The sequence below is a fragment of the Panthera onca genome, chromosome A3 (genome assembly GCF_046562875.1).
Source record: "Panthera onca isolate mPanOnc1 chromosome A3, mPanOnc1 haplotype 2, whole genome shotgun sequence".
NCBI classification, from domain to species: domain Eukaryota; kingdom Metazoa; phylum Chordata; class Mammalia; order Carnivora; family Felidae; genus Panthera; species Panthera onca.
Window position 1 is genome coordinate 76938715 of NC_138341.1, and position 23308 is coordinate 76962022.

Consider the following 23308-nt stretch of genomic DNA (forward strand, 5'->3'; position numbering starts at 1 on the left):
AGTTCTGCTTCTGAATGTCATTTTCTGATTCTATTACTTGGAGGGAGGAGTAATGACTGGAAAATCCCATGACCATCCCACACCAAAAAAAAAAAAAAAAAAAAAAAAAAAAAAAAAAAAAGAGAGAGAGAGAGACAGAATGACTGCAGAGTGAAAAAATCATCTAAATATAGATATTGACAGATCTATTGGTGTATCTATTTTGTCCATCTATCTATCTGCCTATCTGCCTACCTATCCATCCAGCCATCCATTTATCCATCTATCCATGTTCTAGCTGGTGCTTAATTAGTAAAAGAGGTAAAGAACCACAAATGTGTCATATTCCATAAACTTGTCAATATATGCCTCCAATTAGTTCTGTGAACACATCTGTATTCTGTGAGATGGGGCTTTCATTCAGGATATTTATTAGGGACCACCTTTCTGTTGGAGGTGAAGAGGTAGGATTGGAGAGAGAAATGTGATGTAGGCTCGCTGAAGCCTCAGGAAATGCCATGGGGAGTCCTAGAGCACATACGACCTCAATCGGAGTTGTCCCATAGTGACCTGAAATATACCAAGAATGCTATCAGTTTATCAACGGTTGGATGGAAGGATGTGTGCTTGGGCGTGGCAATAGTCTAGGGAAACCCTGATTGGAGCGATAGCTGGGGTCTATGTGGTCACCAAATTCTGAACAGCTTGGGCAGCAAGTACTTCCTTGAAGTAGGACCTCTGTGTCCACTGCAGTTATTATTCCATAAGCATGCAGTCACAATTTCCAACGAGGAAGGTTATATTCAAATTTCCCTGACAAGAATGTGTCTATTTAAAAAGGTGTGGAAAGGGGCGCCTGGGTGGCTCAGTCTGTTAAGCGTCCGACTTCGGCTCAGGTCACGATCTCGAGGTCCGTGAGTTCGAGGCCCGCGTCGGGCTCTGGGCTGATGGCTCAGAGCCTGGAGCCTGTTTCCGATTCTGTGTCTCCCTCTCTCTCTGCCCCTCCCCCATTCATGCTCTGTCTCTCTCTGTCTCAAAAATAAATAAACGTTAAAAAAAAATTTAATAAAAAAAATAAAAAGGTGTGGAAAGCAACAAAGATGTATGATGGAAATCATTATATTGGAAATACACTACAAACACACGTTTCCCAGAGACATTATTGGAATTTGAAGCATCACCATGTCGCTTCCTTTCTTAAAGTTTGATGGGCAATACTTTTATGCCAGGATTTTGGTTTGCTTTATCCCAAACGACATCTAACATTTTCCATGGTAGATTGCAGATCACTCTCTCCTTTGAGGTACTGTGATTTTCATATTTTCCATCCCTTTTCCATGACATCAAGAGCCAAGTAGCCAAACAAATTTCACTTAAACGGATTCATATGGTAGCTCTGCACTTTGAAGTTTAGTGTTAATCTTTTATATTGTAAAATACTTCTTCAAACCTATTTAAAATGTTTAATGTTTATTTATTTTTGAGAAAGAGAGACAGAACTTGCGTGAAGGAGGGGCAGAGAGAGAGAGAGAGAGGGAGACACAGAATCTGAAGCAGGTTCCAGGCTCTGAGTTGTCAGCACAGAGCCCAATGCAGGACTCAAAACCATGAATGTCAAGATCATGACTTGAGCCAAAGTCAGATGCTCTACTGACTGAGCCACCTAGGCACCCCAAAACCCATTTTAAAGCAATGAAACCAATTGATCTCTTGGTACTTTTTCTTTCTTGTGGGGAATAAGCTTAGGAATTCCCTGAGCCTGCACTGATGGGTTAACAAGGCATAAAGAATTAGAAAGCCATAGGATGTACACACCCAAGACTGGGTAAACAAGATTAGGTAAGTAAGAATAGGTGAAGTGAAGCAAAAGTCCCAGTATAGGACAAAGGTGTAGGAAAAGGGAATCTCAGGGTGAAAACATTCAAGATGAGGTAAACAAGATTAGGTATTCAGAGCAGAAATGCCCCCCAACTTACTACTATAGCAGAAAGCTGCTTTCACAGGAAGGAAGGACCAAATTAGGTGAACAGGTAAATAGGGCTCTGGACAGCCGTGGGGCAAAGTTGCCCAGAGTGGAGCTAATTACCAAAAGAAAGGTGCCTTCTTGACCCTGAGGTAGCATGCTTTGTCTTTCTTGTCCCCTAGGCCAATTTAGGTAAACAGAGGTGGTTCCCCCCCATGTCTGCTGTAAACAACCTTCTGCCTGGTGCCAGGATTTTGTTTTGTATTGACCCAAACCCCTAACACTGCGTGTCTTCAAAATCCCCTTTCCCTCACACCCACGAGTTAATGTTCATGATTTCATTGTCTCTTTGTGCACTCCCATCACCACGTTTGTAAGCCTTCTGATCCTAATAAAAATGGAGCAAGGACCCTTACTTGTCTTGCCTCTTGTCTTCTCCCAGACATTAGCCTCTCTTGCATTTTCAATCCTGCATCCTGCTCTCTTGCTGGAAGAGAGAACTTCAGACCCAGAGTCTGCAATGCTTTCTTTTTTCTTTTTTCCTTTAAAATTTTTTTTAAACGTTTATTTATTTTTGAGACAGAGAGAGACAGAGCATGAACGGGGGAGGGTCAGAGAGAGAGGGAGACACAGAATCCAAAACAGGCTCCAGGCTCTGAGCGGTCAGCACAGAGCCTGACGCAGAGCTTGAATTCACGGACCGCGAGATCATGAACTGAGCTGAAGTCGGACGCTTAACCGACTGAGCCACCCAGGTGCCCCTCTTTTTTCCTTTTTTTAATATTTATGTATTTTTGAGAGAGAGACAGAGTGTGAGGGGGAGAGGGGCAGAGAGACAGGGAGACACAAAATCTGAAGCAGGCTCCAGGCTCTGAGCTGTCAGCACAGAGCCCGATGTTGGGCTTGAACTCACGAGCTGTGAAATCATGACCTGAGTTGAAGTCGGGTGTTTAACCCACTGAGCCACCCAGGTGCCCTTCTTGGTGCTTTTTCAATATAATAGATATAATTGAAGAATTTTGACCTAGTAAGAATTACCTTTTTGTGGGGAAAAAACGCCGCTTTCCCTCTAAGTGTAAGAATTTTTTCTTTCAGGCTCTGTTTTTCTACCTGTGTCATCCTAGACCATTCTATTCTATTCTTGCTCTTTCTTTCTTGCTGCATTTGTTATTGGTTCTAACCAGGGTTTCACGTTTTTCTTTCTTATCTGTTTTCTTTCACAGCTTATACAGTTATTGGTATCGATAGGATCTAGAGGTCATCAATAACACATTAAGGGTTATCTCTGCATTAAAAAGTATTAGACTCAGTAAAACTTTCACTCTTTGAAGATGACATAATACTCTATATGGAAAACCCAAAAAGATCCCACCAAAAAACTACTAGAACTGATTCATGAATTCAGCAAAGTTGCAGGATATAAAATCAATGCCCAGAAATCGGTTGCATTCCTATACACCAACAATGAAGCAACAGAAAGAGAAATCAAGGAATCGATCCCATTTACAATTGCACCAAAACCCATAAAATACCTAGGAATAAATCTAACCAAAGAGGTGAAAAATCTATACACTGAAAACTATAGACAGTTTATGAAAGAAATGCAGAAGGCACAAAAAATGGAAAAATACTCCATGCTCCTGGATAAGAAGAACAAATATTGTTAAAATGTCAATACTACCCAAAGCAATCTACATATTCAATGTAATCCCTATCAAAATAACACCAGCATTCTTCACAGAGCTAGAACAAACAATCCTAAAATTTGTATGGAACCAGAAAAGACCCCAAATAATCAAAGCAACCTTGAAAAAGAAAACCGAAGCAGGCAGCATCACAATCCTGGACTTCAAGCTGTATTAGAAAGCTGTAATCATCAAGACAGTATGGTACTGGCACAAAAACAGACACTCAGATCAATGGAACAGAATGGAGAACCCAGAAATGGACCCACCGACATATGGCCAACTAATCTTTGACAAAGCAGGAAAGAATATCCAATGGAATAAAGACAGTCTCTTCAGCAAGTGGTGCTGGGAGAACTGGACAGCGACATGCAGAAGAGTGAACCCGGACCACTTTATTACACCATACACAAACATAAACTCAAAGTGGATGAAAGACCTAAATGTAAGACAGGAAGCCATCTAAATCCTCGAGGAGAAAGCAGGCAAAAACCTTTTTGACCTTGGCCGCAGCAACTTCTTACTCCACACGTCTCCGTCTCCAGACGTAAGGGAAACAAAAGCAAAAATGAACTACTGGGACCTCATCAAAATAAAAGTTCTGCACAGTGAAGGAAACAATCAGCAAAACTAAAAGGCAACTGAGGGAATGGGAGAAGATATTTGCAAACAACATATCAGATAAAGGGTTAGTATCCAGAATCTATAAAGAACTTATCAAACTTTATGCCCAAAAAACAAATCATCCAATGAAGAAGTGGGCAAAAGACATGAATAGACACTTCTCCAAAGAAGACATCCAGATGGCAAACCGACACATGAAAAAATACTCAACATCACTCATCTTCAGGGAAATACAAATCAAAACCACAATGAGATGCCACCTCACACCTGTCAGAATGGCTAACATTAACAACTCAGGCAACAACAGATGTAGGTGAGGATATGGAGAAAAATGACCCCTTTTGCACTGCTGGTGGGAATGCAAACTGGTGCAGCCACTCCCGAAAACAGGATGGAGGTTCCTCAAAAAATTAAAAATAGAACTACCGTATGACCCAGCAATTGCACTACTAGGTATTTATCCAAGAGATACAGGTATGCTGTTTCGAAGGGGCACATGCACCCCAATGTTTATAGCAGTGCTGTCAACAATAGCCAAAGTATGGAAAGATCCCAAACGTCCATTGATGGATGAATGGATAAAGATGTGGTATGTATACACACACACACACACACACAATGGAGTATTACTCAGCAATAAAAAAGAATGAAATCTTGCCATTCACAACTACCTGGGTGGAACTAGAGGGTATTATGCTAAGCGAAATTAATCAGAGAAAGACAAATATTATATGACTTCACTCATATGAAGACTTTAGGATACAAAACAGATGAACATAAGGGAAGGGAAGCAAAAAATAATATAAAAACAGGAAGGGGTTCAGACATAAGAGACTCTTAAATATGGAGAACAAATACAGGGTTATTGGAGGGGTTGTGGGAGGGGGAGTGGGTTAAATGGGTAAGAGGCATTAAGGAATCTACTCCTGAAATCATTGTTACACTATATGATAACTAACTTGGATGTAAATTAAAAAAAAAAAAAAAAGTATTAGATGCATAGACCATTGAAAAACTGCCAGATCTTTAAGCTTCAAGACTCTTGACACTCAGCTGTGTTCCTCTTATGGACTTACATCTCTATCTGTCCCTCAAGGTTATGTTCTTTTTCTCTGTTTTCACTGTACTGTAACAGAATGGTGTTCCTGCTAGTTCAGTTCAGTTCAGTTCATCAGATGCTATTGGTAAATAGAAATGGTAAATTCTATTGCCATAGAAGGTAAATGGGGACTAGAGGAATAAAGATAACCTTTCCCGGATCCTGCCATCTGATGGGGTAGACATTCACATAAACACTTCAGTACAAAGTTAAATGTTGACTTTGTCGTATTGGATGTGCGGTGGGAGGGCAAAGAAAAGGCACTTAGCTCAATCTAGAGGTTTAAGAAAGGTTTCTCGGCATGACAGATGATATGAGTGTTAAAGGATGTGTAAGAGTCATTCTGTCCCATAGTGCAGAGCATCATGTGGAGGAAACAAGAAGGGGTTGGAAAGGTAGCCTCTGGGGTAATGTCTGCCATGCCAAGGAGCATCTATTGTATTCTATAGGCCATGGGGACCCATGAAGAGTTAAGCAGAGAAGTCACTTCTATTTTGGAAATACCATTCTCACTGGCAAATGAAGGATGGCTTGAAAGTAATGGTTCTCAATGTGCCCAGGACTAGCAGCTTCAACATTATCTAGGGACTTGTTAGAAATGCAAATCCTCAGGTCCCAACCCCCACCTCCTGAATCAGAAACTGGGAGTGGGGCCCACCTGCTTGTGTCTTACCAAGCTCCGCAGGTGATTTTGACACTGGCCAAAGTTTGAGAACCACTCCTCCAAATCAGCAGGGAGCATTTGACAAAGTCTCAGATTGGGGTGTGGAAAGTGAGGAACTCCCATCAGGGGCAAAATTTAAGAGGGGGCCCAAATCCTTGATAATCAAGATAAATAATATTTTAGTGCAATATTTTTTAAAAATCAAAATTAATGCCAAGAATTCATAATGTTGTTTGTTCTAGGATGCTGTGTTATTGTGCAATGCGAACAGTTGTTTCCAATCAGCTTGGGGTTCCCAGGGCCCACACAGCTGTCACATTCCCCATCAGGAAGATTGGGTAACATGGGGTTCAGTGAAAGCTTCACAAGTGTGAGACCGGTGCAGTTGACTAGGGCCCCATGTTCAGAAGGACCCCACGCTTCGAAAGGCCCCATACTTGGTTTAACATTCTTCTGTCACTGTTTTGAAATTCTTCATAATTTTTGAAGAAGGAGACCTGTATTTTCATTTTGTGTTGGGTCTTGCAAAGTTTCTCGTGGACTGGTTTCCCGATGTCTTCTTTTTGTTGTTTTTTGCCCCTTCAAATTTCACATCAGCATAGAGTGAATTCAGTCTTTTTGTTGTTGCAAACCTTTCATTAACTTTTTACACTCGGTTCAAAATATGAGAGGACTTTTTGGTAAATGTACACAGGGCACACATTCTTCCTCTTACTGCAGGCTCCAATATGGCTTGGCCTGTAGTGGTCTGAAGACGTTTTTGATCATCACGACTAAGGGGTGCTACTGACATCTAGTGGGTAGTGGCCAGGATGCTACTAAACATCCTACAATGCACAGGACCGTTTCATAAGGAATGATCCTGTCCCGAATGTCAATAGCGCTCAGATTAAGAAACTCTACTCTCCAGGGACAAGTAAGGAGGTTGTTAGCAGTGTCTTGAATTGCAGCAGTGACAGCAAATGTGCAACTGTCTAAAACCTGATGATTAACCAGCAGGGAGGGAGTGGAGGCTGAAGGAAAGAATGGCTCCCACTTACTTAGACTTACTTACTTGCTTAGTCACTTATTTACTTAGGCTTACTTAGACTTACTTACTTAGTCACTTATTTACTTAGGCATGAGTGGAGGACAGAATTCAGAAGGAGGAGCTAGTTAGGTAGAAGCGAGGCAAATAGAGAGAGGAGTTGGTAGCAGGACATCAAACGGGGATGTTTGAAGGCCAGCACCTGAAGCTCTGAAGAGATGTTTTAGAACTGTCAGCAGCACCCGTTGTGGTCCTCTGTTTCACCCAAACCTCTGAGACAATTCCATCCGTCTTGCCTCAGAGAATGGACACCACAACCAAACCAGGGGACAAGGAAGGTCATTTTTGGCTTTTTAAGTCTCACATGATTTTTCTGAAACCCATGGCAGAGAAATAGTTTTGTGCATTTCAAATATTTAAGCCCTGACGAGCTCAAGGAATAGAGTCATTGTCATGCTAGAAGTAGCAGCCTGGGAAAACAGGCAAGTCCAAGTACTTTTTCTCTGTAAAGAAAAAAGGGGGGATGGCCAGGACAACAGTATTTGGTGGGGTGGCAGCCAATGGGGGAGCAGAATCATCACTGGGACTTCCCTGGTTCCACCTAAGCAGGCACCAAGGACCTGCCTTTCCTGATTGTACCAAAGTGCAATGTCTGAGAACAACCCCAAATCAGCAGCCAGCGCACCCCATGCTCCACTCATGAATGACCCCTGCCTATGGGCAGCCTTCTTACCAATAGCTCAGAACACTTGCAGGTCACGGCATAGATGGAAAACCCCATTACCGAGTCTTGGGTGGAGCTACAGTCCATCCACAGATGAATGCCAAAGTGATCTCCCACTGCTCTGGTTGTGTTTCATAGGCAAGTTTCTCTAGAACTGTTTTTGGACAAACTTTGTCCTTCATCTCCAATTTTTGCATCGTCAGAGAGTGAATGCACTTTTCACCCTAAATATTTTCAACCTTCTTTATTGCCACCAATAAAAAGCAAGGATTTTTCTTTGTTGTTTATTTAATCTTACAGGATACATTTACTAGCTACAAGACAATTTTGTTTCCTGCTTTTTTAAACACTTACCTATTTGTTTGTTTATTTTTTAACTCTGCACCCCTGGGTACCTTTGGAGGCAGAGATGTTGTTTTGTTCAATAGCACGTCCCTAGACCATGGCACAGTGCCCAAGAGGCAGTAGGGGTCTGTAGTGGATGGTGTGGTGTGCTTCCTGGATCCTCCTTTTAGGACCAAGGCACTCGTTCCCCTAGCTACGGCCAGTGTCAACTGATACAGCCAATGATCAAATTACTGATTGATGTGGGACAGAGGCTCCGTCGCTTGCCAAGCCAACTCCAGAGCTCCCAGTAGGATTGGCTAAGTCTTCTGTGGCAAATTCATCCCAGTTCAATCCTTTCTGACTAGTTCTCTTTCCCTCATGCCTTTCCAGGGGTTGTTCTCAAGAGCACTCTCCAGAAACCCTCTCTCATTCAAATCTCTGCCTAGAATCGGTTTCCTGGCAAACAGACGTAAGACAAGATTTAATAAATATTTGTTGAATAAATGGATGAATGGGCTCTTCCATTGTAAACCATGAGGTTCTTCACCCTAAGCAGAGATTATCATGGAAGGCCTCTGACCTTTATTTGTATATTTAACATTTTACTTTGTCATCTCAGGCTCTAAAAGTCAAGAGTTCACACTCAAATCATTCACCCAGCCTCGGGGGCACGCATGACTTGTACAAGATGATAGTATTAATACCCATTTGTTTTAGTTATATTGTCATTTGACCACCAGATGGCAGAGGTGACACTTGGAAAGCCACTCTTTATGGACCTAGGTCACCTACTCCAAGATTCAACATTAAACCCAAATTACCCATTTAGTACCATTAATTCCTAAGCCTTCGTAATTATGGCATTGTTTCATTTTGTAGGAAAGTGTCACCGACACAGTTGGCCTCATTTGCACATAAAAAGGAGCGTTTGGAATATAATGGAAAGGGCCCCAGACTAAGTAAGCATCAGAACCACACGACACACTGGCCATTTGCCCCATTTGAAGGGTTTCTTCGGTAAAATAAGAACGGCACTTCACAGGTCTGTTGAGAGGAATACATGAAAATTACTGGGGCCTGGTGGAAGGGACCACACGTATCTCTCCCTACTCCAGGAGAGCTCTGGGCGTGGGGCCCGGGATGGAGTGCGCGTACACTGACTTTACCTGGCTCCCAGAGGAAAGGGCTAGTGTGTGTGGTGCCCTTTAAGGAGGCCCTGGCTCCTGATACACGCGCTCCAGTCCAACCCAGGCTCCCGGGCGCGGCGGGGCAGTTACTCCTTGGCTTGTGCGCCCCCTCTGAAGTTTGTTCCCCTCCTGCATGCTGGGGTGCTTCACTTCTTTCAAGAATCCCCAACTCCAGTCCTTGCTTGCGTGTGCGTGCTGTGAGACGCGCAAAGGGGGGCGGAGTTTGGGTGCATTTTTCACCCTGGAAGGGGACGGTCACCCCCCTGCCTGGATTCACCTATTCCCGCACCAGTGACGGGCTGCGGGAAGAGGCCAGGGCCAGCCAAGCCAGGGCAGTCTGGGCGACGTGCCACTGGAAGGCGAGGATCAAAGAGGCGCAAACAGCCGGACGTGCCTCCAGACTCTAGGGGCACGTCACTCTGGCGCTGAAGAAGTACGACCTGGAGGACCCCACGGCACCGAGGGGAGGAGCTTCTGCGGTCACGCGACCCACCAACGCACCCACTTCCGCTGCTAGCTCCTGGACCACGTGGTGGTTCTCCCGTTCAAATCCAGTTCAAAGCGTGGACTGTGCCAAGGACCCAGTGATGCCCCCCCAAAGAAGGACTGCGGTCAAAATTCCGAACACTTAGCCCTGCTAAAGGAACACCACCACCTTCGAAACTTTATTGTGATGTTTTGTCTCAGCACCGCTGTGTCGCGGTTATAAAACTAGCAGAACAGCTTGCATTTGTATTTATTTTCTATTTCATATTTCTCTGTAGCATGTTTTTTCTCTCCTCGATATCTGGCCCCTAAATTAAAAAAAAAAAAAATCTCTTGGAGAAAAAGCCCCAAACTCAAAAACCGCAGCTGCATAGGTTTACTTTCTCCAGCCCTGAGGTTGCCTGAGCCAAGGGGCTGGGGACAGCTAGCCAAGAGAGTACCCTGCAGCAGTCTGGCTTGGACACTGGGGTCAATGGAGGTGTGCAAGCCTGGAGTCCGCTCTCACCTCTTTCAGTCGGGCAATGCATTACTTTCTTATTGCTACTGTAACAAATACCACAAATTTAGTAGTTTAATATATACATTTATTATATTGTAGTCCGGAGGTCAGAAGCAGCAAGTGGATCTTACGGAGTTAGAAACACAGCTCCTTTTTCTGATGCTGATCCTCTTACCTCTTTTTCATAAAGAGCCCTTGATTACAGTGGACCACCCAGCTAATCCTGGATAATCTCATCTCAAAATCCTTAATTTAACCACATCTGCAAAATCCTTTTGCCATGTGAAGTGACATCCACAGGTCCCTGTGTTACCAGGGACATCTTTGTAAAGACTTTATGCAGTCTATCCCAGAGAGTTCTGAAAATTGAGAGTAAATTAAAGAGGGCTATAGGTCTAGCATCAAATGTGAATGAGAAAAATAATAGGCCATTTGTTGAATGTGGATTATATTCCAGAAACCATGATAGGCATATTACATGTGCTATCTCATTTAATTCTCACAGGTATATAGCAAAGTAGGTATTATTACAGGTTTTTTTTTTTTTAAAGGTGAGAAAATTGAGGCTCAGGGAGGTTAAATAGTTCACTAGTCTGTGGTAAAGCTTTGCATTTGGGTCTTTTTGATTCAATTCTTTCCTTTAATCTCTAGGAAAATCAGTTTTCTCACTTGTGAAATGGACACAGTAACTAGCCATAGGTTTGTGTGAGAATTAATTGAGCTGACATGGGTAGAGGGGGTGGCTCATGCCAAAGGCTCCAGTAGTGACAGCTGTTACTCTTACTGTCAGCCAGTCCTAACCTGCCCTCATCCCTCCCAGCTGAAGTGCTTCCTCTCTCTCTGGCAGGCAACCTCACCCAGTTTAAGCCAATTCTTTTTAAATTTTTTAATTTAAAAAAAGTTTTTATTTTTATTTACCTTTTCTTTTAAAAATTTTTAATGTTTATTTTTTGAGGGAGAGGGAGAGAGACAGAGCATGAGCCGTGGAAGGGCAGAGAGAGAGGGAGACACAGAATCCATTCGAAGTAGCTCCAAGCTCCGAGCTGTCAGCACAGAGCCCGACTCGGGGCTTTAATTCACAGACCACAAGATCATGACCCCAGCCGAAGTCGGATGCTTAACTGACTGAACCACCCAGGTGCCCCTTTATTTACTTATTTTGAGGGAGAGAGAGAAAAAGAGAGTGGGGAAGGCACAGAGAGAGGGAGAGAGAGAAAATCCCAATGTGGGGCTTGAACTCAGGAACCATGAGATCAAGACCTGAGCTCAAGTCAGATGCTTAGCAGACTGAGCAACCTAGGCACCCCTAAGCCAATTCTGACCAAAGTGGGCAGAAGCCCCGGTATAGTAATTCTAGGCAAAGTAGGTTGTAAGCTCTAAATTAGTATGCTGCTACAGAGCTGGTACCATGAAATACTAGGGCCGAGCATTCAGTTGAAGAAAAAATACAGTAAAGCCTTGGTTTGTGAACATAATTTGTTCCAGAAACATGCTTGTAATCCAAAGCACTTGTATATCAAAGCGAATTTCCCCATAAGAAATAATGGAAACTCAGATGTTTTGTTCCACAACCCAAAAATATTCATATAAAAATGATTACAATACTGTAATCTAATACAAAATAATAAAACACAAAATATAAAGAAAAATAACTAAATTAACTTCCACTTACCTTTGAAAACCTTCGTGGCTGGTTTGAGGGAGAGAAGAGAGAGGAGGGTTATTGTGTAGGATGACTTTCACTAACAGAATCACCGCTATCTCTTGGCTCAGTGGAATCTTTTTCTTTTTGTGCAACTTTAACAAGGAACCTATCCAATGACACTTGCTTTTGCCTTTTTTAAAGGATTTTGCAGAAATGTGACATTGCATTGTCGTTAAACAAAATCGTTGCTCACACTGCTACAGCTTTATTTGGGTGCTGCTTTTCTACAAAATTTTACATTGTCTCCCACATTGTACACATCTCCCTAATCATTTGAAATGAGGGATTCCTCCACCGATTTCTCCTCCTCTGCATAAGAGATGCAGATGTAGACTTCTTATAAAATCTCGCAATTTCAGCCACTCGCATATTTTGTTCACACTTCTCAGTGATTTCCTTCTTAACTTCCACCGTAATCATCTCCTTCTCACCCCTTTCTTTTCAACCTTCTTCTGCATGGGGGCCATTGTATATGTTCACACGATGTTGGCTACAGTATTAATAAACTCTTGTCATCTACTGTATTTAGTGTAACTGGCAATAAGGCAGTAGAGGAAAGGGTCTATATCTGGCAGACAGCCAGGCCTAGAATGAAGCAAAGCATTCCTAAGCTTACTCTTGTATGGATGAGCAAAGGACTGTCTGTAGGTACTTTGAAGCGACAAAAAATACACTAGTGCCAGTTGTGGGCACCTTCCAACATTCTAAAAAATCACAGATTTCTGCCAAACACCACAGCCTGAGACCGAGCATCCGAGCATGGGAGATGATCGCCCACAATCCCAGAGAGACGGGGGGGGGGGGGGGGGGGGGGACTGGCTCAGTTGTGATCATGTGACATTCGGTGTCATGTACTACTCGTATTGCAATACATCACTCGTTTATCAAGTTAAAATTTATTAGAAATGTTTGCTCGTCTTGCAGAACCCTCGCAGAACAAGTTACTCACAATCCAAGATTTGACTGTACTATTTCTTGTGTACTATTTTGTGTATTATTTAAAAATTTTTAATGTTTATTTTTGAGAGAGAGAGAGAGAGAGCATGAGCAGGGGAGGGGCAGAGAGAGAGAGGGAGACACAGAAACCAAAGCAGGCACCAGGCTCTGTGTGCGCAGTCAGCACAGAGCTTAACATGGGGCTCAAACTTACGAACCAGGAGATCATGACCTGAGCTGAAGTTGGACGCTTAACTGACTAAGCCACCCAGGTGCCCCTGTGTATTATTTTAAAATAAAGGTGAATGTCCCTATTTTGTAGCCTTTTTCCAGAAGTGCCCACAGAAGTGAATCAAGCTTTGTCTGAAAGGGGCAAGAATGTTAACTACTTTAACTCAAACCCAAAAATGACCAAAGCAGCTATTCCACTGGCTCTCAATTCAGTGCTGCTAAGGCCCAAAATGATATGTGTCTTCACTCAAACCAGAAACCTAGAAACCATCCTCTTGCCTTTCACTTATTGCCTGCATTCAACTAGTTCCTGAATTCTGTCGATCAGGCCTCCTAATCATCTTTTAAATCCACTTAGGTACCTTTCATGTCTATGGCTCACAAGTACAGCAATTGAGGAAGAGTATTCAGGTTATTAAACTTTGTATCTCCAAAAAATAACCCCAAACTGGTCAGCTCCTATCCTCAAGGCTGAAAGAACTTGTCCAGGGCTTCTTATCACAGACACGGAAAATAAGAATATGGAGTAGCACTCGGGTAAATGGACAAGTATGTGTAGGGGTCCCTAGCTATGGCCTGGCTGACCTGAAGGCTGAGGGATCCTGATGTTGGTGTAACCTTGACCATTTGCAATACCATCAGTCTGCTAAGCACACCATTTGGGAAGTTCAGATCTAGTTCTTTCCTTTTGTGGCTGGACCACACTTGGATTTGAGATAGACTGATAACCTGGCTGTTAGGAGTGAGTTCTGGATCCCTCTGCCTGTCTACTGAGGAAGCACTGTCTTTACTGCCATTGGGCTACTGCTTTATGAGCCTCCACTTCTGCCCTGAAGCCCTGCCTACCGTTCATTTGGCACACTCTTCACCCCAGTGGTCAGACCCTTTTCCCTACACACTCAGGCACTGGCTGAGAGCCTGCTGTGAATGGACAGCCCAGACTGGTTGCTCATGCCCACTTGGTATTATTGCCACTGGAATTCTTGCCTCCCTGATATCTATATGCATTCAATCCAAGTCACCAATATTGGATTAGCTAGCTACCCTCATGGCTGTCTTGCTCATACCTCAGGGAAAAAGAAAGGTATTATGGCAGCTCCTAGAATGCAATGGTGTAGATATTGGAAAAAGAATATTCCATTCACTTGTAGGAGAGAACTGAGGTGAACTTTATAGGTTACCTTCACTGGGTTAAGGATTAGTGCTGGTGACATCAAGTCAGGACCAGAACATACCTTTCTCTGTTCCTTATATAAAGCTATGTGAATTAAAAACAAAATAGCCCAAAACTTACATAACCAAATGAAAATAGTCCCTATCAGAGAAATCACCTTGGGAGGCCATATACTTGTTTCTTCAAATATTAGTATAGCTCATAATATTTTTGGAAATCTTTTTGGATGTTCTTTTTAAATCATTCTCTTCAGGATTGCTGATGATATAGAAATCTTTATCCTTTGGAATTGGATTTGATTTTTCAAAACCATCAAAAGTAACTTTAAGATATGGCAGGTATGGGGGCGCCTGGGTGGCTCAGTCGGTTGGGCGTCCGACTTCAGCTCAGGTCATGATCTCGCAGTTGTGAGTTTGAGCCCCGCGTTGGGCTCTGTGATGACAGTTCAAAGCCTGGAGCCTGCTTCAGATTCTGTGTCTCCCTCTCTCTCTGCCCCTCCCCCGCTCATGCTCTGTCTCTCTCTCAAAAATAAATAAACATTAAAAAAAAAAAAGATATGGTAGGTATGATCAAGGAATGTGCTCGATCAAATGGCCAAAAGCAAAGCTAGGCCATAAATAGCAAGGCTGATTTCCTTATGTAGTCAGAATAACACAAAAGAATGATAAAAGAAGAGTTTCAGAAATTTTAGCAACTGCAGCAGATTGACATAAACGTGAAAGGTCACACTAACTTGGATATGCAAGTCTTGGGATGTTCTAACCAATCTGTGGAACAGTAGAGAAAATATTTTTGTTTTTGCAGTTTGGGCTTTCTAAGAAAATTGTACTGGGGACTTGGACTAAAATCAAGCCCTGGAAGGTTAATTTATGACTGATTAATGACAGAACTCTGTGACACATACAGAAGAGATTTACCATACACACATAAAATTTACACATATAATATTTACTCTGTAACATCCACAGGAGGTAAATTACAGAGATTTACCTCCTGGCTGTGTATGTGTTTGTGTTTGCATTTCAAGGGGAGGAATGAGACTTGTATTGTGGAGGCATCTCTGGGTAGTAAAGCTGGAGACACCAGGTTTATCTTTCCCCTGGAGAAATTTACTTATATTCCAAAAGGTTAAAGGTTTGGAGTAAGAATCCAGGATCCTTCCTATGGCATTTCTAAGGAAACTCTCTAAAGAAGAGGGGAGAGGTACAACTGCTTCTTCCTTCTGTATAAGTGCCCGGATGCATTTTTAGGGGGTTCCTCACCTATAAAATGCATTACTTCATATGTAGAGTTTTATTTAACCAGCTCTGATTCATCCCAGGGATAAGAATTTGGGCACTGGGGAACCATGTAGCTGTTGTTGGCTGAAAGTAAATAATAGCAATCTGCTCTGCTCCAGAAACCTAAAACATGCAGTCAGGATAATATTAGTAAATATGGGTATTAAAAACTCAACACAATCTTCACCTTTTCTAATACATAGAACTATGTTCTACAAACTCTTTTCTCCCCTTGCAGAACCCTGTAGGGTGGAAGCCTACTCTCTAAAATTTATACCACATTTTCCATCTCCATTTCAGATGTCCCAAAGAAATAGTGGTAGGCATCTACTAGTTCCTTCCATGGGAGGGCTGAGAATTGGGATGGTCATAAGGACCAGGTGATGCAAATCTCCTTCATTTGTCTTTCTTAGATAAAGTCCATACATGGGCTCCCAAATGATGGCTGGTTTGGGGTGGCAGAATAATGTGGGGGAAATGAGATTGCTTTTTTATTTATTTATTTTTTTAAATTATTTATTTATTTTTTTTTTAACGTTTATTTATTTTTGAGACAGAGAGAGACAGAGCATGAATGGGGGAGGGTCAGAGAGAGGGAGACACAGAATCTGAAACAGGCTCCGGGCTCTGAGCTGTCAGCACAGGGGCCCGATGCGGGGCTCGAACTCACGGACCGCGAGATCGTGACCCGAGCCGAAGGAAGTCGGCGCTCAACCGACTGAGCCACCCAGGCGCCCCGAGATTGCTTTTTTAAGTAAGAATGAAAAACATTTATTTTCTTTTCAAAAGCATTTTAATCAAGGATGGTGCTACATGTTAAAAATTTTTAGGTTTTTCCATCTGTGCCCTACACAACTGCTGCCTTTCTTTAAAATGACAGTAATATCTTGGGGCGCCTAAGTAGCTCAGTTGGTTAAGCATCGGACTTTGGCTCAGGTCATAATCTCATAGTTTGTGAGTTCGAGCCCCACATCAGGCTCTCTGCTGTCAGAGCAGAGCATGCTTCAAATCCTCTGTCCCACTTTCTCTCTCTCTCTCTCAAAAAAAATAAACATTTAAAAAAATAATAAAAAAATAAAATGACAGTAACATCTTGATCTTGGGGGTGTGAGTTCAAGCCCTACACTGGGTATAGAGATTATTTAGAAATCAAATCTGAAAAAACAAAATAAAACAAAATGATAGTAACATAATTCAAATGGTAAAAAATGTTACCTTTCCGGTAATTATAAAAACAGGCCTTAAAAGTTTATTAGCCCAGTGTTACAACGTTAAAGAAAGTTTAAGAAGAAAAAAGGAAGAGAAAAATTTCACTCAGTCTCACCAGCTTGATAAACTACTTTCCTAAAACACATTCTCTTCCAATCCTTATTCATAGTATCTACGTTTTTATGAAGTTGTAAACATAATAAATGTGTACATAATTTTTTGTTTTAATATTTTCAGGCCATATTTACAAATATTTTTCCTTATTACTTTTTAAATTACTTAAGTTTTCTTTTAAAGATTTTATTTTTTGATGCAATAAGTATAAACAGCAATAATGCTGAATTTTAAAAACACAATATTGAAAACAATCCCATTTACAATTTCACCAAAAATAATAAAATACCTAGGAAGCAACTTAACCAAGGAACGACCTGTACTCTGAAAACTATATAAGAATGATGCAAGAGACTGAAGATGACACAAGTAAACAGAAAGATATCCCATGCTTATGGACTGGAAGAATCAATATTATTAAAATGTTCATACTACCCGAAGCAATCTACAGATTTAATGCCATCCTTATCAAAATACCAACATTTTTCACAGAACCAGACTAATACTAAACAAACAAACCACACATACACACAGCACTGAGCAATTTTCACGAAGCAATCTTCTATTTGGATGTTATATTTCATAGTATATTACTTAAACTGAGTTGACAAGTTATTCTAACATACTTTCAGGTAGGAAACTAGGAAGTTAAACTTCCTCATAAATACTTGTTTTTTTGTACTTTTCTGTAGGAATGCTATATTCCCTATGAAAAATTATGCTATTATTCAAACAATGCAAAAATAGCATGGAAAGTGAGGGCCTCCTGAATTTCACTACCCTAAAAAACCAGTGACTACAATTTGGTGAATATCCATCCCAGCGGAACTCCTCATTCACAGGTGGAAACAATTCTGTAGTTTGCTGCCCCAGAGTGGTAAAGTAAGCACCACTGCCCAATAACACTGTAAAGAACTTGACCCTAACCCAACAAATATTTGCTGAGTTACGCGGGCTCGGCACTGGGCTAGGCACTAGGGATCTAAAGGTGGTCCCTATCTTGGAAAAGTTCATAAACTCATAGGAAGTTTGACAAGCATACAAATAACTGGCATGTCCTACCAAAATGACAATGTTACAACTGAGACGAAAATCTTAAGTATGGCAGAAGAACAGGGATTTCTTGTCAGGTTGCAGTGAGGAGGTGACGTTTGAGATGGGTCTTCAAGTGTGCTGAAGTTTCTCAGGTGGGAGTAAGAAAGACCCTCCCAGCAGAGAGCACAGAACAGCACAGGAAAGAACAGTGCTTTCAAGGACTATTGAGAAGGTCACTCAGGCTGGAGCAGAGCCTGGTATATAGGGAAAGAAAAGACTATCACATAGAAGACAAGACACTATGTGCTCTCAAGTAGGGAAGGGATTAAGATCAGCATGGCTTGAAAAGAGAAAGTTTGGAGAACATCTAAAACGTTCCTCACCCACAATAAAACTAGTTTCACGTTTAAATTCTGTGGCTGTCTTCTATGAAAATGTATGTCATTAAAGGCAAATAACTTTGTAAGAAAACATGAGCATTAATGTGTCCTTAAGATGTACCGTGGAAATCCTATTCAAACAACTCTTAAATAAATCATTCCATAGTTGTGATTCCTTAGTTAGTACATTTTAAGCATTGAGGAAAACCCTGCCGATGTGTTATAGTACTATGGTGGCCTCCAAAATGGCACTCTCCAATCGTATTGGCCTCCGGGTATTCACACTTGAGTGTGATCCCTTCTCACCATGAATAGAGCTAACCTTCGTAACTAACCAAATATTGTTGAAATGATGTTTGACATGTGGCTGGGCCACAAAAGCCATTAAAGCTTCTACCTTGCTGTCTCATGCTCATCCTGGGGGTGGGGGGTGTCTGCCACCATGTTGTTAGGATGTTTAAGCAGCCTGGGGAGAAGCCACGTGGAAGGAATTGAGGCCTCCGTTTACCGATCAGAGCCACTGGGTGTAGTCATCTTGGAAGTGGTTTCTCCAGCTCCAGCCAAATCTTCCAATGACTGTAACCTCATGAGAGATTCCTGGCCAGCAGCACTCAACCACATGCATGACTGTTGAATTTCTGACCCATAGAAACTGTGAGATAGTAAAAATGTAGTGTTTTAGGGGCAGCTGGGGGGCTCAGTCTCAGCTTCCTGCTCTTGACTTCGGCTCAGGTCATGATCCCAGGGTTATGGGATAGAGTCCCACATCAGGCTCCACACTGAGCATGGAGCCTGCTTAAGAATCTATCTCTCTTTCCCTCAGACCCTCTCACCCACTTGCACTCTCTCTCTCTCAAATTAAAAAAAAAAAAAAAAAGTAGTATTTTAAGGCATTAAGTTTTGGGGTAACTTCTTACACAGCAAGTTCCCTCTGACCCTCTCACCCACTTGCACTCTCTCTCTCTCTAAATTAAAATTAAAAAAAAAAAAAAAGTAGTGTTTTAAGGCATTAAGTTTTGGGGTAACTTATTACACAGCAAGATAAATACCAGAAGAATTCTGCTTTCTTTCGTTGACTCAGGGACAAACACATTAACAAATAACATATATATATTTTTTAACAAGTAACAAGATTTCATCTTATATTAAAAAATAACACAATATTCATACTCATAGTTCTAGATATGACATCTAGATGGGCATGAAACCATTAAATAGGCTTTTTTTTTTTTTTTTTTTAAAGCTTATTTATTTTGAGAGAGAAAGAGAGAGAGCAGGGGAGGGACAGAGAGAGAATCCCAAGTAGACTCTGTGCTGTCAGCGTGAGCCCAATGTGGGGCTGGAACTCACAAACCCTGAGTTCATGACCTGAGCTGAAATCAAGAGTTGAACACTTAATGACTGAGCCACCCAGGTGCCATAAGGCTTCTTATGATGGATTCTTTAATTATGTAAATCATCATGTATTCCTGGCCGATTACCATAAATTGTGTTTTTTTAGGAGGTACTGGGAATATAAAACTGACAGACCATATTATGTTTTTCAGTCTAGGAAAACAATACTTACAGGAAAAACTTACCTTGGCTTGGTCTGAAGTTTGGCTTGAATAGAGATGCTTAGGAACAAGTATTAAATGAGTAGGCAGTTAAAGCCCTTTTTTGTGGTATTCGGAGGTCAAATTTTAATCATTCAAATGTCACAGACTTTAAAAATCTGTGTGAAATGTGTGAAAATGTGTCATTAAGTATAAAAAATCCATTCCCTAATTGAGGGGAAATGCTGCTTCAACAGGTACATATTTCCAAAGCTAAACTACACTGAACCAAACATGTATATATTATTTTTCATGATTTTATGTAGTCCACTTTTACAAGAAGATGTCATTTAAGTGTTTTCTTTTACACTTTTACATACTAAAAGCAGCCATACACTTTTACATACTAAAGACTACGGATTCTTTAAAAATTCCCTTGGGGGGCGCCTGGGTGGCTCAGTCAGTTAAGCATCCAACTTTGGATCAGGTCATGATCTCACTGCTGGTGGGTTGGAGCTCCGAGTCTGGCTCTGTGCTGACAACTCAGAGCCTGGAGCCTGCTTCAGATTCTGTGTCTCCCTCTTTCTCTGCCCCTCCCTACTCATTCTCTGTTTCTCAAAAATAAATAAACATTAAAAAAAATTTAAAAATTCCCTTGGAATACATTTTTACAAATAAAATAGATAGCTATTTAGAAAGAAGTTCATGGCCCAAATTCATGGTGTATTTTATTTATTTATTTATTTCTTAAACTTAAAACAATTATTTATTTATTTGGGGGGAGAGAGAGAGCACGCTCACAAGCGGGGGAGGGGCAGAAAAAAGGAGAGAGAATCCCAAGCAGGCTCCATGTTATCAGTGCAGAGCCTGATGTGGGACTCAAACTCACCAACTATGGGATCTCTTCTGGAATCAAGAGTTGGAAGTTCAACCAACTACACCATCCAGGCACCCCTAAACTTTTTTTTTTAAGTTCACTTATTTTGAGAGAGAGAGAGAGAGAGAGAGAGAGAGAGAGAGAGAGACAGCACAAGGGGGGAGGGACAGAGAGAGAATGGGAGAGAGAGAGAATCCCAAGCAGACTCCACACTGTTAGCGCAGAGCCCAATGCCGGGCTTGAACTCAGGAACAAACGCACTTGGTTATAGGTTAGTTCATTTCAGAGTTTCTCATTTTAATTAAAACCCTTGGGCGTCTGGGTGGCTCATTCGGTTAAGCCTCCAACTTCGGCTCAGGTCCTGATCTCGCAGTCTGTGAATTCCAGCCCCGCATCAGGCTCTGTGCTGACAGCTCAGAGCCAGGAGCCTGCTTCGGATTATGTGTCTCCCTCTCTCAAACCAAACCAAACCAAACCAAATTCTTACTGTGGCTTCGGCTCTCACTACCCCCCTCTCCCGACACCATCTCCCAGGCTCTACAATCGCTGGTTTCCGCATCCCGGAGGCAGTTCGTCCTGTCTCTGTGCTGGGTAAAATGTGTGGAAGAAGAGTGGAACGTCAGATTGAAGCAAAGATGCTTCCCAGGTGCTCGAGGTCTAGACTGCCCTAAAGCGAACGAAACAGACAGAGTTCCAAACCGCTGAGTTCGCCCCTGGCTTAGAAAGGGTTGCACCGCGCATTCTTTTAAAGTCGCAGTCTACCCAAATCCACTCGGCAACACTCGTTCCCAGTGACATCACGACCGTTCCAGCCTCCTGATTGGAAGAGCTCAGTCATTCAATTCTCGCGATCACTCCAGGTCCAGGTCCCCTTGCTTCCCTACCATCACCCCTACCCGGTAGTCAACAGACCACGTTGCGGGCCACGGAGATACCGTAGAACCAGAGCAGCTCCGGCACTCATCTAGACGGCTGCGACTCTTCTCAGACGCTCACAAGCACGAGGTTTGGCTCCCAGGCATTCTGCCAGACCCGCGGTAGCGCGCGACTCTTCACAGCTCCGCTCGGCCACTTAGCTAGGGCAGCTAGGTGATTCGCACCAATTCCCCCATTCCTGGGCTATCGCGAGAATTTGGAGGTTTTGGTACTGATTTCCGGTCGCTTACGTCTCCATGGAGACAGCACTTTAACTACTTTTTTTGATCACCTGTCATTCTCTGGATTCCACGTGGTTCGGAAATTACCCAGAAAATGTGGGAGTCAACCAGACGGTGTAAATGGGAGTAAAGCAGCCGTCAAAGGAAAGCAGCCAGTGGGTTTTAGGACTACAATTTGCCGAGCATCTTCTGGCCACTGAAGCAGTGTCATAGGGTGGGCACGGGATTTTCCCTTTTGGGGAGGCCCAGTTCATCAGGACAGACATTTAGGTACCTGTTGAGCACGCATAAGCACCGAGCCAATTTTTGTGTAGTATTGAGGGTTTCAAGATCAAATCCTGCTGTAAACTTACTCGCCATTCACCAGAAAATAGTCTCCCCAGTTATCTGTCTCTATCCCTTCTTAAGTTTGTGTATTGGTCACTTTCCTAGGAAGTGATCCCCATTTATTCCCCTAGATATAATCATGTCACTTTCCAAATTCTTCCCTTGTTGTTGCCATTATGTGTTTATTTTTATTACCATTTTCTGTTAAGTAGTTTTTCATGTTCCATTGCTGTATTGATTTCTTACTTTGCAGATGGACCGTAGTTTTTGTTAAGGTCAGGACTAACTTGTCATTTAGATATAGAATATATCTGGTAGTGCACTTTTCTGTTGTTAAAGGCATACCTCCCTTCTAGAACATCTCTGACAGTGTTAGTTAATTCGTTTATTCATCAGATATTTATTAAGCACTGAATATATGCCAGGTACTGTTTTAGGAATTGAGGATTAAAACAGTGGATAAAACAGATTAAAGTTGCTGCCTTCATAGTGTTTATTACTAGGGGAGACAGACAATATACAAATAACCAAGTTACTGCAATTTCAGGTAGTAGTAAGTACTATGAAGAAAATAAGTTAATGGAAATGATCTGTGAATAGGAGTGGTGGCATTTTAGGGACAGTGGTCATGGAAGACTTCTCACAGGAGGTGGTATTTGAGAAGAGACCTGAAAGATGAGGTGCTAAGATCTTGCAAAGATCAGGTGGAACAGACATTAACAGGCAGAGGTATTAGGAAGGGAAAGGTCCTTAGATGGTTAAGAGAAGATTGATTTGAGATGAAATGCAGAGGAAGGTAGTACCAGATTACTTAGGGCCTTGAAGGCCAAGGTCTGAAGCTAGATTTTATTCTAAATGTAATTGGAAGCCCTTGGAAAGTTTTAAGCAAGAGAGTAATTAGATTTGATGAGAGTTTTAAAAAGACTGTAAAAAGAGGGGACTCTTCAGAAACAAGGGAGAAGAGAGGAGACCAGTTGTGAGGCCATTGCAGGAGTTCAGGTGCAAAGGGTTCATTCTGCTTCTGTTTGGATATTTTCAGAGCTGGGCGATTCTCTGTTAAAAAGGCAGTCCATTCCATAGTTAG

At 42.1% G+C, this 23308-nt stretch overlaps 1 protein-coding gene across 5 annotated transcripts in view; it reads left to right on the forward strand.

Annotated features, from left to right (window-relative positions):
- The first annotated feature begins 21626 nt into the window (after positions 1 to 21626).
- The window catches only part of THADA (THADA armadillo repeat containing), a 325993-nt gene continuing 324311 nt past the window's right edge, over positions 21627 to 23308 (forward strand). For all 5 annotated transcript variants that reach the window (XM_078444418.2, XM_078444419.2, XM_078444420.2 and 2 more), the window contains exon 1: positions 21627 to 21745. The gene's annotated coding sequence lies outside the window, so the exon portion shown is untranslated. The remainder of the gene's footprint in view (positions 21746 to 23308) is intronic.